A 17,682-nucleotide genomic window follows, 5' to 3' on the forward strand; every position below is an offset into this window, starting at 1 on the left:
TCAATCTGTCACCTATCTACATGAGATAAAGCTTTTTAGCTCCCACCACATATGAGTGAGAACATGTGGCTTCTGCCTTTCTGTGCCTGGCCTATTTCCCTTAATATAATGACCTCCAGTGTCTTCCACATTGCTGCAAATGACATGGTTTTATTCTTTTTTTGGTCACATGAATAGCATTCCATCATATCTATATACAGCATTTTCTTTATCCATTTATCTGTTGATAGACACTTAGGTTGAGTCCACACTTTTGCTATTGTGAATAGTGCTGCAGAATTTCTCATTGTGGTTTTTTTTTTTTGCATTTTTTTTGATGATTTCTGTTGTTGAAAATTTTTTCATATATTTCTTTGCCATTTGGATGTTTTCTTTTCTTTTCTTTTCTTTTCTTTTCTTTTTTCTTTTCCTTTTTTTTTTTTTTTTTTTTTGAGATGGAGTCTTCTGTCACCCAGGCTGGAGTGCAGTGGCATGGAATCTCGGCTCACTGCAAGTTCCACCTCCTGGGTTCACGTCATTCTCCTGCCTCAGCCTCCCAAGTAGCTGGAACTACAGGTGCCTGCCACCATGCCCAGCTAATGTTTTGTAGTTTTAGTAGAGACAGGGTTTCACTATGTTAGCCAGGATGGTCTCAATCTCCTGACCTCGTGATCCACCTGCCTCGACCTTCCAAAGTGCTGGGATTACAGGCGTGAGCCACTGTGCCTGGCCCCATTTGGATGTTTTCTTTTGAGAAATGTATATTCAGTTCCATTTAATATTTTCTTCCATGCTATAGGTTGTCTCTTGACTCTGTTTATTGTTTTTTTGATATGCAAAATTTTTATAGATTGATGTAGTTCCAGTTGTCTATTTTTGGTTTTGATGCATGTACTTTGGGGGTCATAGCTAAAGCTCATTACCTATACAAATGTCAAGAAGTCTTTTTCCCTGTCTTTTTCTAGTTGTTTTACAGTTGCAAGTCTTAATGGTTACGTACTTAATTCATTTTGAGTTGGTTTTGTATAAGGTCCAATTTCATTGTTCTCCATGTAAGTATATAGTTTTTCCAACCCCGTGTATTGAATAAACTATCATTTTCCTATTGTGTACATCTGTTATCTTTGCCAAATTCATTTGACTTTATATCCATGAATGTACTTCCAGGCTTTCTGTTCTTTTCCATTGGTCCCTATGTCTGGTTTTATGCCGGTATGATTTCGTTTTGATTACTATAGCTTTGTAGTATATTTTGAAATCATGTAGTGTGATGCCTCCAGTTTTATTCTTCATTCTCAAAATTTCCTTGGCTAGTCTGGGTCTTTGGGTCCCATATGAATGTTAAAGAAATTACTTTCTACTTACGTGAAAAATCACTTTAGAATTTCATTACGGATTGCACTGAATCTGTAGATAGTGTTGTATAGGATGCACATTTTAATAATATTAATTCTTCCAAACCAGGAACATGAGATCTCTTTATTTAATTGTGTCTTTTTCAATTTCTTACACCAGTGTCACAGTTTTCAGTGTACATCACTTTCATTTCCTTAGTTAAATGTACTCCTAAGTATTTTTAAAATGATATTGTGAATAAAATAATTCTCTTAATTTTTCAAGATAGCTTGTTTATTGTATAAAAAATTTAGTGATTTTTGTATCCTGCAACACTACTAAATTTGTTTATTAGTTTTAGCAGTTTTTCGGTGGAGTATTCAGAGTTTTATATATGTAAGATCATGTCATCTGTAAACAAAGGCAGTTTTATTTGTTCCTCTCTGATTTGGGTGCCTTTTATTTCTTTTTCTTGATGAATAATTGCTCCGGCTAGGACTTCGAGTACTATGTCGAATAGAAGTGATGTGACTAGGCACCATTGTCTTGTTCCTTATTTTAGAGGAAAAGTTTTCAGCTTTTTACTGTTGACTGTAATGTTATCAGTGGACTTGTCATATATGGCCTTTGTTATGACAAACTACATTATTCCTGTATTTAATATGTTGAGAGTTTTTATCTTGAAAGGATGTTGAGTTTTGTCAAATGATTTTTCTGTATCTATTGATACTATTTATTTTTTATCATCCTTTCTTATAATATGATGTATCACATCTGTTGATTTGCTTATATTCAAACATCCTTTCATTTTAGAGATAAAATCCACTTAATCATGATGTATAATCTTTTTTTTAATGTGCTGGTGAATTTGCTTTGCTAATATTCTGTTGAGAATTTTTCTACCTCTGTTCATAAGGAATATTGACTTGTAAATATAAAATCTACCAAGACTGTATCATGAAGAATTAGAAAATATAGGTAGACCAATAATGAGTAAAGAGGGTGATTCAGTAATCAAAAAACTCTCCACAAACAAAAGCCCAGGATGTATGTTCTATCAAACATCTAAAGAAAAATTAATGCCAATCATTCTCATACTCGTACAATAATTGAAGAGGAGGAAATTACCCAATACATTTTATCATCAGTATTAATTACCCGAACACCAAAACCAGCAAAGATATTACAAGAAAACAAAATTATAGGCCAATATTTTAGTGATGGTTAATTTTATGTGTCAATTTAATTAGTGATGGTTAATTTTATGTGTTTGGGCCATAAGATGTGGAAATTTTGGTCAATCGTTATTCTCAGTGTATGTATGTAGATACTTTTGGATGCAAGTAACATTTGATTTGTAAGACTGAGTAATATAGATTGGCTTTCCCAATGTGAGTTTCCCTAATTTAATCAGTCAAAGACTTGAATAGAACAAAAAGCTTACTTAGTCTTAAGGGAGAACTCTTTCTGCTTGGTGATTGAGCTAGAACATAGGTCTCTTCCTTTCCTTGGACTCAAACTAAAACATTGGCTCTTCTTGGATCTTGAGAATGTCAGTTTTCAGGTTGGAACTTACATCGTTGGCTCTTCTGATTCTCAGGCCTTCAAACTCAGGTTGGAACTGGAACTTCACTATTGGCTATTCTAGGTCTCCAGCCTGCTTACTGAAGATCTTAATATGTCCCAGCCTCCATAATCATGTGAGCCAATTCCTTATAATAAATATCTTTATACATGTATATATTATATGTAAATAGATATTATACATATTATATAAATATATAGAGATTTATAAGATATACATGTATAGAACCCTGGATATTACCTTCATTGGGCCACATTGGAGCTATTAAGTGTCCATGTTTGTCTGATGTAATGGCTTTGCTCGCATACCTTCTGTGCCATAGTTAAGTTCTGCTTATTGAATAGCGAAGGTAGTTAGAGACTCAGAGGTCCCCCATATCTCTTGCTGATGCCTCATTGCCTAAATGCTTAGTGAATCTTGTTTTGTGTTTTGATTAATTTGCTGTGTGAAAATTATCCCCATATTTAGTAGTAATAAAACAGCAATCATTTTATTTTGCTCACTCATTTATGATTAAGAAATTCAGGAAAGGCTTGGCTAGCTTACTCTTTCATGGGGTCTCTCATGGGGTTGTAGTGAGCTGTCTCATAGGGTAGCAGTTGCCTGAAGCTCAAATGAATCGAACCTCCAAGATGGCACAGTAACTTGACTGATAGTTGATGCCTGGTATTGGCTTTGGGGCTTGGCCAGACTGTCAGCCAGAGCACCAGAGCCTTTCCATCACAGTAATCTCAGAGCAGTCAGACTTCCTTCATGGTGGCTGACCTCTTTCAGATTGAGCAGATTGTATAATCCAGTGGAAGCCACAGGGTGTTTTTGGCCTAGTCACAGAAGCCATATAATACTATGGCAACTGTGGTTTATTGATTACAAATGCATCACTGAGTTAGGACCAGATTCAAGGGAAGGAAACAGAGATCCCTCCTCTTAACAGAAGGGGTATCAAAGATTTTGTGGGCATGTTTAGACAGTGCCATGCATTATTATTTTAGGATCTAGATATCTCTAGATATGGCATAAGACCAGAAAAATGGACTTTGAAATGAGATCATGATTTTAACCTTCTTCTATCATTTATTGCTCTATAACTGTGGACAAATTAATTTAAGTATATTGGTTAGCGACCTTCTCTGACAAGAGAGGGTGTTGATAACTACCTTGCAGCTGAAGAAAGCATATGTGCAAGTTTCTTATCATAGTAATTAGTACTCAATTAATGTTTGAATGATGGTTTTATACCTCCTTCACTTAACTCACCAATTTCTATTATTTTTAGGTATAATTTAGAGATATATCAGGATACGATTTACAGTTTGATTTTTCCTTAAGAGATAGTGGATGCATTACAAACTTTATGTATTAAGCCCAAAACCAAATTAACTGTGGCCCAAAGATACACATTGCTACGTCATGGATCATGGCATGATCTGTGCTATACCATCCATCAAGTCATGGTGTATACATCATATATCTCTTTTTCCGTGTAAGATAGTTAAACAAGTTCAGTCACAGAACATCTCAGGTCAAATCTGAATCCCTGGTTGATCTATTCTGATAAAACTTTTTTTTCTTTCTAATTTAAAGCTATTTGATAAAAAGTTTCATTGTATTGGAATCAAGAGGAATCTATCATCTGGAATTCACAAAAAGAGTTTAACCAAATGAATAAATCGAATTTAAGGAGCAATGGCATGTAGAAGACAAAAGCCAGGGACTCACATGGAGTAACACAAAATTCCCCATGTGGAAGTCATTTAAACTTCAATTTTTCACATGGTAGGGATGAAAACATTCTTCTGCTATGGAGCTTCATAAAGCACATCAGGCATTTTCTTGCACCAGCCTTTTACGCATCTGTCAATTGGAGAAGTTAACCTCTCTGCTGTTTTGATGAGAAAAAGATAAAAATCGAAGTCCTGGTGATTTTATAGGAGTGCTGGCTGCCTGTGTCTTTGGCTATCTCTTCACCCCCTTGGTGTGAAGACATCCTTGATTCAAAACAGATGTGATCCCCTTGGCACATCCTGCTAAACACCACATTGCTCACAGAGCTCTGTGGTTCACAAGGTACCCTCATGGAGCTGGGTCAGTACCTAGGGATAGGTTTTCTGCCCAGCACTGTGGACTGACACCTGATGGTTTTTCAAGAGACTCACACCCAGGTGTCTAACTAAGTAGATAACAGATAATCGCATTTACTGTAGCATTGAGGCTTATTTTTCACCCTTCTCATGGAAGTTTAAGGGACAGTCATATTTGTATAATCTAAATTTTCAGCTTTTATTTAGCTGTTCTTTAGCTGAGTGGCAAATAATGTTTACTTTACAAACTTTTTTTGAATGTGCCTTGGGTTATTTTCTGAGCAGCTGGAATACTGCCTTGAAAGCTGGAAAGCAATTTTCTTATTTCCATATGGGGAAGGCAAGTGGGGAGTGGTCAACAGAGCAGCACATTTAAGCAAGTTGTTAGAATAACTAAGGATTTATTCAGTTTCCATTACAAATATCTAATTATAAATAATTACCCCAAACTAATTTAATTCCATCCTCTTGAGCTTTATTCCAGCAAAAAGCTTATCCGTATGCATTTTGTTAAATAGACCACTGCACTGTGAAGGGAACAAAAATGCTCAATGAGACTGATACGACTTGCATGGGAAAGGAGGGGATTAACAATAATTGGGCATTTTTTGGAGTATCCTCTCCAATTCCATTAGTGGTGAAATATAAGTAGGTGTTTAAGAAAATGAGTTCACAGTAAAAAATTGAAGGAGATTACCAGTTTCAATAGATGTTCCTGCCCTATTTAAGAGTTAATGCCAGAAACAGTAGAACAGTTTGTTTTAGTATTAGGCTAAATTTTTAAATATGTAAAAAAATTAAATTTTTAAGGTCAAATGCTGACAACTCACTAAAATAAGAATATATATTAATTTTCATTTTCAGTTTTTCACAAGTGTTTGAAGATGTAGTGTCTTTTTATCTGAAGATGAAATATGAACTTCATAATTTTAGTGTAGTTATTCTGGAAACCATAGTTAACACTTGTTGGAAAAGCAAACAGCTTCATTGTTTTTCTGCATAAAAAATTAATGCATTTTCAATTTAAAAATTTACATGAAACAAAATGTAGAAAAAATAAATCACCAATAAACTTATAACACAAATAACATAATTATTAACATATTGATATATTTCTCTCCAGATACTTTTTCTATGAATGAGAATGATTTTTATGTAATTACAATTAAAGCACAGCATACATGTAGAAAGTGACCAAATAAGTATTCTAGAAGCAGAACATCTTCAGAGCTCCAGAAGCCCTTCCATCACCACCCCTGTGCACAAACAGTATATTTCCTTGACACTTTTTAAACATTTCAATAGTTTTGGGGGTACAGGTGGTCTTTGGTTACATGGATAAGTTATTTACTGGTGATTTCTGAGATTTAGTGCATCCATCACCCAAGCTATTCTGAATGTGATATAAAAGGAATCACACACTGTATATTCTTTTATGTTGGCTTATTTTACATAACATTAGGATTGTAAGATATACTCGTATTGTTATATGTCATGTAATTTGCTTATACTTCTTGATGTATATACTTACATTGTATAAATGTACCAGACTTCGGGGTCGGGCGCGGTGGCTCACGCGTGTAATCCCTGCACTTTGGGAGGCCGAGGCGGGTGGCTCACGAGGTCAGGAGATCGAGACCATCCTGGCTAACACGGTGAAACCCCGTCTCTACTAAAAATACGAAATTTAGCCGGGCGTAGTGGCGGGCGCCTGTAGCCCCAGCTACTGGGGAGGCTGAGGCAGGAGAATGGCGTGAACCCGGGAGGCGGAGCTTGCAGTGAGCCGAGATCGCGCCACTGCACTCCAGCCTGGGTGCAGAGTGAGACTCCGTCTCAAAAAAAAAAAAAAGGACCAGACTTCATTTAATCATTTTGTTATTTGGTTGCTTCAAGTGTGGGACTATTCGATATATTGTCGCTATGAAATTCTAGTGCACGTCTTATGGTGGAACTTATGGACATGTTTCCTTTGGGCATATACTTGGGAGTAAAATTGGTAGTTTCTAGGGGTGTACGTGTGGTAAGTTTTTAATACACACTGTCAAAGAGTTTTCCAAAATAACTGTAATAATTCACACTTTCATTAGCAATGTATGAGACTTGCAGATGCTCTACATACTTCCAACACTTGATACAAAATCATTGTTTTTAAGTCAAAGTAAAGTAAATAATATTCCATATGCACTTTGGAAGCCTGCATTTCATAGATAACCATATATCCTGGGCATCTTTCTATGTCAATAAATAAAAAGATCAGCATTTTAAGTAATTGTGTAACAATCGTTTGTATTGTGTATCTAAGTATATGTAATTCTTTTGTTGATGAATATTTCTGCAGATTTTAATTGTTCATTTTATAAGCAAAACGGATTATATAATTCTCTATGCATATAGTTTATAAATTAATATAACTCTTGTCAATAAATTAAATCACTGTATTTTTTCCTACATATTATTCATCACACTAAAATGACAGAAATCCAACATTATTTAATTTATTATCTTACTTCTACCCCTTCTTAGTTGTAAATAATGTCTGTTAGTAAAATAGCACATGACAGAGAAAATTAGATTCACTAAATATTTGTGATTATCTCACATAGACTCTCAAATTTTTCTGTTTGGCCATATTTCCCCATTCTACTCATTGATTATTTAAAATCTCTAACCTCCTTAAACTTCTAAATTTCTCCCTACCTCTTTCTATGCTCTCAGCAGATGACTGATCCTCATATTTCATAGAGAATACAGGAGCCATCAGAAGAGAATGCACCCAAAGTGATTTGCAAGTCTCTGCCAGGCAAAAACTTACACACACACACACACACACAGACACCCCCCCCCACACACACACACCCCTACCTGGCCTATCTTCTTACTTCTGTGAAAATAGAGAAGCTGATGCCTCACCTTCTTCTACTTCTCCATGTAAGGTCAGTTCTGGCAACTGGTCTTTGGAGCCCATTGCCCTCTCTCTTTTTGATTCATTTGACACATTTTCTCTTGCTCCTTTACTGACTTCTTCTCTGCTGGCCAAACTCCAAGTATGTTAATTACTCCTGGGCTTTGTTAATTCTCTTTCCCTTTAATTTTCTCCTGTTTCCCTTTCCTACTCCTCTGTTTTCCTCCACTCACTGTTTCTCATGTTCTCTTCACTTTAATTTTTCCTCCACTTTCCTATTTTTATGTTGTCTTTAGCTTTAGTTAGTCCCTGTTATGGTATGAAATACTATGCTTGCATCTTCTAGATTTATACAGACAAGCTGGTGTTCTTTTCTTATCTTTTTTTTTTTTAAACCTCCTTTTGCTCTTAGACAAATGACTATTTGTCAACTTCTGTTAAATTTATCAGAGATAGTAGAAAATTGACATGTCTAAAATAGAACCTTTCATATTTATTTTCTGAATAACTATCTTCACATCCCAGTAAATGGTACGCGTTCACCTAGTGGCGAGCTGAAATTATAAAAGTTATCTAGTATTCCTGTCTTTTCTTGTTTCAGCCAGTCAAATTAATTGACAAGGCCATTGTATAATGTTCCAAAATATGTCTAAATTTATCTCGGTAGCCACCTGCCCCCCAAGCCAAAATAATCCCCCACTAGATGCGGAAATGATCATGGTCAACTCCATGACTGCCTCATTCATCATTTTAGGCCTAGTTCTTGGCACACTGCCTGACACTTAATAGATGTTCACAAAAGTAGATTTAATCACCACAGTCTTTTGCCTTAACTTCTAAAGATGTTTGTATTAATATTTCAGGTTTAAAATAATTTCTTCGTGAAAGCATTCTCTTTCATCCAAAGTGGATCAAATCCCAATTACAGGCTCCTGTAACACCCTGTATCAATGCATCTCTCTTTTCTAATAATTTTCCAGATATAAACCCTCATTAGTTTTCTAACAGTTCATTAACATTGCCTGACCCTGAGATTCAGAGGGAAAAAGGACTGAGTTCCTATTTATGTCTCCATTCTGCCTACATATTATGCATATCAGTGATAAATTTCAAGAAGTGTTTTCGTACATTGACGTGTATACCTATTCTTAATACTTCTTATCCATAATTCCAATGTTTCCTCACTTCAAATGATTTATATTTTCTCTTTGCAATCAAACAGATTTTTCATTTTTAGTTTCATTCACTTTAGTTATGCATTTCTTTTAAATCATTATCAATGTAAATCTTGTGTATTATTGTTGTTTTACTTTGCATGTTTTGATTACTGGTCATTTGACTTTTTTTTTCTATTTTCAGGCTCCATGTATCTATTTTTCTATTTATGTATTGACTGTAGTTATTTGTAAGACCTTTTTCATATTAGTGAGATTAATCTCTTCTCCACAACATCATACTCTGTTTCCCAGGGTGTCATCTGCATTTGCTTACATTCTTCTGCAATAGCTTTTTGATTCGCTTATTAGATTACTACTATATGTCTAAAACTATTCAAGAAATAGGAACAAAGCAATGGTAGCAACAGACAAAATACTGCCTTTATGGAGTTTACATTGCAGTTATAGGGAGGCTGGGTAGACAAACAATAATTGCTATAAAAGAAGTAATACACATAGAATATTTGGTAGTGGTAAGAGTTATTAACATAATTAAAGCAGGAAAAGGGACTAAGAAGGGTCAGCAATTGCGAATTGGAAAATTAATAATGTAGGGTTTTGTCGGCCACCATAAGGACGTTGGTGTTTACTTGGAATGAGACAAAAAGTGTTGGCGGTTTTTGAGCAGAAGAGAGAAATTATCTGACTACATTTTAACTATAAAACTCTGGTTTTTTGAAAATAGCTTTGAGGGAATAAAGATTTAGAAGCAAGAAGCCCAGTTAGACCATTGCAATTATTCCAGCTAAGATAAGGAAGGATCAGACCAACTGGTGGTGAATAGAAAAAATGTGTTAGCAGTGGAAATGGAGATCAGATTAAATGTGTATGTTGAATATATCAATACATTTGTTTGCGAATTGAATGTGAGGTGTGGAACTAAGAGAGAAGTTTAGGTTATCAATGGTTTTTATTTAATTTAGGTCTGAGAAATTGGATGGAGCTGTGCTTATAAGAGATGGGGAAAATATGACTAGAGGAAGTACTAGAAGGAAAATCAACAGTTTTAATTTTGTACCTGTTAAGTTTGAGATTTCTGTTAGGTGTCTAGGCAGAGCTATTTAATAGGTTGTTGGATATATGGTTCTGTTGTTCTGGAAAGATGTGAACTTTGGCGTCATCAGCATACAGATGGGATTTGTTGCCATGCCACTGACTGATAACACCAGAGCAGTGAATGTAAGTAGAAAAGAGAAAATAAACAAGAACTGAAACACAGAGAGCTCCAAATTTCAAAGATCAGCAAGGTGAAGAAAAACAAATAATGAGACTGGGAAAAAGCCGCCACTGATTGAGAAATAAAATTAAGAAAGAGTGTAATCCTGGAATTGAAGCTGAGGAAGTGACTCAAGTTTCAGTGAATGATCAACTATTGCAATGCTGCTAAATAGAATGAGGACAGATAATTGGAAATTAAACACAGCAGGGTGATGGTAAGAAATGGCATAACTAAGAGAGATTTAAGTGAAATGGTAGAAAACCTGATTAACTAGATCCATGAGAGAGGAGAAAAATTGGAGACAGTGAGTATAGACTTCCTTTGAGAAAACTTTTTGTAAGGGAAAAGACAGATATAAGAAAGAAATGAGGCAAAAAGATGTTTGTATTTTAAAATTAGAGAAAGGATCACATTGTGTGCTGATGGGAAGCATCAAGTAGAGAGGAAATGTGATTATGCTTAAAGAAGGAAGAAGCATTAGGGTAGTGCTGAGGGGATGGAATCCAGAGCACAAGCAGAAGCCATGGCCTTTGTTAGGAATACGGATAGTGTTTCCATAGCAATTAAAGAGAAGGTAGAGGTCCTGTAGGAGGTAACGAAAGTTATATTCAGAATACTCTTATTTTCTTTGTTCTATCATAAGAAAAATTATCACCTAGGAGTAAAGATCAGTATTAGAATTAGAGGAGAGGAAAGGGAGTGTGAAATTGCAACCTAGGGAATTTTGAGAGTCATTGGAATTAACAAAAGAGTGCAGTATGCTATTCACTCACATATACTCCTGGTACTGGCCTCTGCCTCCTTAATGGTGCTAGAATTATGCTTTCAGACCCCCAATCAGATATGCCATTTTATGCTAGGGAAATGTTATTTTGGCTCCTCCTTAGCTATAGTTAAGTACAGGACACAACTTAAACTCCTTAGTCTGTCCAACAGTGTCCTATAATCTTCTCCAAACCTACATTAATAAACTCATCTCTATTCCCATGGCTTCGCACAATTCAAGTTCTAGGTGAATCTAACATCTTGGATTTGCTCTAAAACATTTTACACACTCACAACTCCTTGCCTTTGTCTAGGTAGTTTCCTTACCTGGAATGTTTTCTTTTTTTCTCCTCCCCACTTCATAAAATGCAGCTCCTGCTCCACTTACCCATCACTTCCAAGGTAGAGCTGACTACTCTCTTCTCTATGTTCCCCTTAAACTTTGAGTTTAGCTTTGTACTTAGCTTTGCCATATTGCATTATTGCTTAATATGTCTGTCTTTTCCTGGACTAGATGTTTTTCAAGGATAAGAGTAGTATCTTGCTGTATGCATGTTTTACTTGGAATACAGAGTTTCCTTCAATCCTCAATTGGTCATGCAAATTTGGGCTTACATTTTTAAAACACCTCTCTTTTCCAGAACAATTTATATGTTTTCAGTTTAACAAAACAACAAAACAACAAGAGCATTGAATTCGAACATTAATGTTAGGTGCCTTATATTTAGATGAATACCTTATAATTAGATGAAGAATATATAATTGTATTAGATATAGGTCAACATTTCTCTCAAATTGGAATGGAATTTGGTGGAATATCAAGTAAGTAAAGAAACTGGCCTAACTTGTGGAATATTAAGCTTCAAAGATTTGGAGTATTTTGGTAATTTAGTTCATTCGTTGAGGTTTCCTGTACTTACCTTTGTGTTTTTAATTTAGCTGACTCTTGCCTCATAATGAGAAGTATAAGTAAAGCAAGATAAAGTAATCAAACACCTTATTCTGAGGATTAAGATGTACATCAGAAACACATAATTGATAGATATAATTCTTTCCGTATTGTTGTTTTCAGAAGTGAGATTTTTGTTTCTCTACCTAGTGAGTGGAAAAAAAAAGAGCCTCCCTGGGGAATCTACAGCCTTTGGTGTTTTGCTATTAAAACTTCAATTAGAAGAATCATTTGATAAAATAAGCCAATTATGGTTGACTTGCCACAGATTAAGAAGTGTATAGAAAGGATATATGAGGAGTACATTTGGATAGAAAGGGTAGGATGTGATCATAAGGCATTTTTGATTATTCATTGCTATGGAACAAAGCATGCCAAGTCTTAGTGGCTTAAAATAATAATTGATTATTGTCATTCAAAGTTCTGTGAGTTAATTGGGTTGTGTGAGACAAGTATTTCACTGGGTCTCTCGTGTAGTATAGTCAGATGACAACAGGGGCTCATATGGACTAAACATTCAAAATGGCTAGCTCACATGGCTGGAAGCTGTTGCTGACTGTCAGGATTTCAGCTGGGACTATCAATAGCAGTACCAGTGCAAACCTTCTGTCTGTCTTAGGGTTCTTACAGCATAGCATGGGTTCTGAGAGGGAGTGTCACAAAAAGCAAGCATTACAAGAGACTCAAGCTGGAATCTTCTTATCACCTAACTTTGGAAGTCCAAGAAATCACTTCTGTTACCTGTTTGCCTAGCACATCACTGAGGTCAACCAGATTTAACAAAAGGAAAAGTAGGCTCTACCTCTTAATGAGGGAGGGATGAGGCCATGTTGGAAAGAATGTGAAGCATGGGACATGTGGGTGCAGTCATCTGTGGAAAATACAAACTACCACAAAGGCCACGAATAACTGTTTCAAGGTAATAAGGTATAATGGGAAGTCTACTTTCACTGCTGCCATTGTCCCTGTCCCTGTCCCTGTCCAGATCTGGTCACTGCCTTCTTCACCCTGCCAGGTCGACCACAGTCACATTTATTCAGTACAGATTTAATGACAAAGGCCTTGAGTCAACACACTTGTGGGTAATTAACATGGTCACCCCCTATCCTCCCAAGAGAGCAGTCCTACACAAGGATTATTAAAAGGCAGGTTCTGAGGCCTAAGTAAACTGAATTATCTAGATCAGTTTCTTTACATCTCCTTGTTATCTAACCTAAGCTTTCAGGCACATGGTAAGAGAATCTAGCTGCCTTCAGCCAAATCCTTTTCCGAAGCTTTTGTAAAACCTTTGGGCCTTCCAAAAAGGTTTGCATCTTTCTACAGTTTTTCCCACTACCCTGACCGATGTCCTACACCACCCTAGCCTCAGGGAACTCCTTTCACCTTCTTTACTTTACCATGCTTGCTATGGTTTTAGAGGTTTCCCAGACACTCTTGTAAGACTGAAATAGTCTTCTCTCCAATACTTCTTGGTTATTTTCTATTATATTTTAAGTCTTATTTTAAATGTCACTGGCCCTATAAAGTATATTCTCCTTGTTCTTTTGTAATACCCAAAGTATTCTTCACACAGAAATGCTATTGCTTGATTTCTTAATACTTTCTTCAGTAAAACCATATGACCCATGAATCTTCCTTCTTGCCCTAAGTTCCTTCTGATAGTATATTATGATCATCACTGTCTGTTACTATATATTATAACAGACTATATATTTGTTTATAAATATATATAAAAGATATTTATAGAATATTTTACCCATTAACAGTATAACACATATTCTTATTAAGTTCACATACAGCATTCACCAAGATAGACTACAATCTGGCCATAAACGTATCTCAACAAATTTAAAAAGATAGAAATTGTATAAAGTATGTTTTCAGCTCACAGTGGAATTAAACTAAAAATCGATAACAGAAATATAGCTGAAAAATCCTAAAATACTTAGAAACTAAACAACACACTTCTAAATAACACATGGATCAAAGAAAAAAATCTCAAGAAAACTTTGAAATATTTTGAACAAAATAAAATAAGAATACATCCTATCATAACTTGTGGAATACAGTGAAAACACTGTTGTGAGGAAAATTTATAGCATTGAATGAATATGTGAGAAAAGAGATCTAAAATGAATAATCTATGTTTCCAACTTAGATAACTAAAAAACAAAGCAATTTAAAAATGAAGCAAGCAGAAGGAAACAAATAATAAAAATTAGATGAGCAATCAATGAAATATATACTAGGAAAACAATAGAGAACATGAACAAAACTAAAGACTCATTATTTGAAAGATCAATACAATTAATAGACCTCTAGTCAGTAAAATGAAGAAAACAATAGAGAGGATACAAATTACTGATATAAGAAATGAAATAGAGTTCATCACCACTGATCCCATGGACATAAAAAGAACAAAATCTATATGCCCACTAACTTGATAACCTAAATGAAATGAACCAATTGCTTAAAAAACATAACTTATGGCCAGGCGTGGTGGCTGACGCTTATAATCCGAACACTTTGGGAGGCCTGTAATCCCAGCACTTTGGGAGGCCAAGGCGGATGGATCACAACATCAAGAGTTTGAGACCAACCTGGCCAATATGGTGAAACCCTGTCTCTACTAAAAAAGATACAAAAATATAAAAATTAGCTGGGCGTGGTGGTGGGTGCCTGTAATCCCAGCTACTCAGGAGGCTGAGGCAGGAGAATTATTTGAACCCAGGAGGCAGGGGTTGCAGTGAGCTGAGATCATGCCAATGCACTCCAGCCTGGACGACAGGGAGAGATTCTATCTCAAAAAAAAACAAAAAAAACCCAAAACAAAACAAAACAAAACCTCAAAACATAATTTACCAAAATGTACACAAAAGGAAATAGATAATATGAAAACATATATATTAAAATTGAATTAATAATTAATAATTTTCCAAAAAAGAAAATGTCAAGTCATGATGAGTTTACAGGTGAAATTTAACACACATTTAAGGAAGAGAGTTAACAACTCTTTATAATCTCTTGCAGAAAACAGAATTAAAGGGGATACTTCATAATTTATTTCAGGAGGCCGGCATCACTTTAATACCAAAATCAGACAAAGACATTACAAGGAAAAAAAATAAACACCAATATGCATCATAAACATAGATGCAAAAATTTCTAACACAATATTGGGAAATTAAATCTAGTGATATATGGAAATAATTATATGCCATGAGTCATGGGATTTATTCCAGTTATTCATCACAAACTCCACTATTGAATGCAGCCCAAACTCCTGAAGAAATCGGATACCAGTAACACTGTTTACAGCCAAAGGAAACATGCAGAGACTACACTATTGTTTTCCCCTAGAGACAAAGCGAAAGTACCCTACTGAACCAACGTATTTTCCTGAAAAAGTCCTCCCCTATGAAAACAAATTCAAAAATGGAAATAAGTGATTGTTACACTAGGTGCACAAATACCAACATAAGGACACAGGAAACATGAAAAAGTAAGAAAATACACCACCACCAAAGGAATAATAATTATCCAGCAATAGACCTTAGTCAAAAAGGAGTTTTTGAAATTTCAAGTTAAAAATTCAAAATATTGATTTTGTCTGGGTGCAGTGGCATGCACCCATAATCTCAGTCCCTTGGAAAGCTGAGATGGGAGGATTGTTTGACCCAGGAATTTAAAGGTGCAGTGAACGATGTTGGCACCAATGCTCTCCAGACTGGGTGACAGATGAGACTCTGTCTCAAAATAAACAAACATAAATTAAAGAAAGAACCTAAAATATTGACTAAAAAAGTTCAGTGAGCTACAAGATAATTTTGAAAAATTACACAAAGAAATTAAAAAGAACAAGATACAAATAAATTTACCAAACAGATGGACATTCTAAAAAAGAACCAAATAGAAGTTCTGGAACTGAAGAATTAATTGAAGGAAATAGGAAACACATTTGGAAGCTTCAGCATTATACTAGATCACACAGAAGAAAGAATCTCAGAACTGAAGACAGGCCTTTTTAAATAATCTACGGTCTGACAAAAATAAAGAGAAAAGAAATGAGCAAAGGCTTCATGACATTTGAGACAGCATAAGGTGGACAAATTCATAAATTATCAGTACAATTAAGGGCAAAGGAAAGAAGAAAGGATTAGAAATCTATAAAACAAAATAATAGGTAGAAACTTCCCAAGTCTAGCAAGAGATTTAGGCATTTAATAAAGAAAACTCAACAATTCCCAGGGAGATACAGAACAAAAAATTCTTCCCCATGTCACACGATAATCAGACTGTTTCAAGAGCAAATCTTAAAACCAGCAAGAGAAAAGCATTGAATCACCTATAAAGGAAACTCCATCAGACTAACAGTGAATTTTTCAGCAGAAACCTTGCAGGCAAGACGAGAATGAAACAATATATTTAAAGTGCCGAAAGAACAAACAAACAAAAATACACTGTCACCCAAGAACATCACAGTCAAGGAAAAACGAAAAAAAAAAAAGCAAAAAACTAAAAGGACCTCACAGTCAGCAAAATTATTCTTCACAAATGAAAGAGAAATAAAGTCATTCCCAAGCTGAAATTTAGATCAAGTGGTTTTAACAGACATTTACAGAACATCTTATCCAACAACTGCAAAATATACCTTCTTTTTATTAACACATGAAACATTCTATAGGACAAACCATATGTTAGGCCACAAAACAAGTCTAAGCAAGTTTTAAAATGTCAAAATCGTATCAAGTATCTTCTTAAGTGACAATGAAATAAAACTAGAAATCAATACCAAGAGGAATTCTGGAAGTGATATAAAACATGGAAATTTAAAAACATGTTCATAAACAATCATTGGATCAACAAATTAAGATGGTAATCAAAAAATTTGCTTTATTTGAAACAAAAATAAAAACACAACATGCCAATACCTGTGAGATTACTGCAAAAATAGTGCTGATGGGGAAGTTTATAGCAATAAATGCCTGTATCAAAAAAAGTAGAATGATTACAAACTAACAGTAACAATACACCTCAAGGAACTAGAAAAGCAAGAACAAACTATACCACAAGTTAACAGATGAAAGAAATAATAAAGGCAAGAAGAGAACTAAATGATGTACAGACTGAAATATAATACAAAGGATAAATTAAATGAAAAATTGGTTCTCCTAAATGATAAAAAAATTGATAAACTGCTAAGTAGACCACAAAGAAGAGAGAAGACTCAAATAAAATGAGAAATGAAAATGGAGATATTACAACGGATACCACAGAAATACAAAAAATCATCGGAGACTGTTATAAATAACTATACACTGACAAACGGGAAAGCCTTGAGGAAATGGACAAATTCCTGGACACGTATCACCCACCAAGACTGAATCAGGAAGAAATAGAAAATCTGAACAGACTGACAATTAATAGCAACATATAATCAATAATAAAATCTCTCCCCACAAAGCAAAGCCCAAGACTAGATGGATTCACAGCTGAATTCTACAGAACATACAAAGAAAAACTAATACAAATCCTCTTGAAGCTATTCCAAAAATTCAAAAAGAAGAGAATTATCCCTGACTCACTCTATGAGGCTAGCATTACCCTGATACCGAAACTAGACAAAATCATAACAACAAAAGAAAACTAC

This window comes from Chlorocebus sabaeus, chromosome 2 (assembly GCF_047675955.1).
Source record: "Chlorocebus sabaeus isolate Y175 chromosome 2, mChlSab1.0.hap1, whole genome shotgun sequence".
In the NCBI taxonomy this organism is placed as follows: domain Eukaryota; kingdom Metazoa; phylum Chordata; class Mammalia; order Primates; family Cercopithecidae; genus Chlorocebus; species Chlorocebus sabaeus.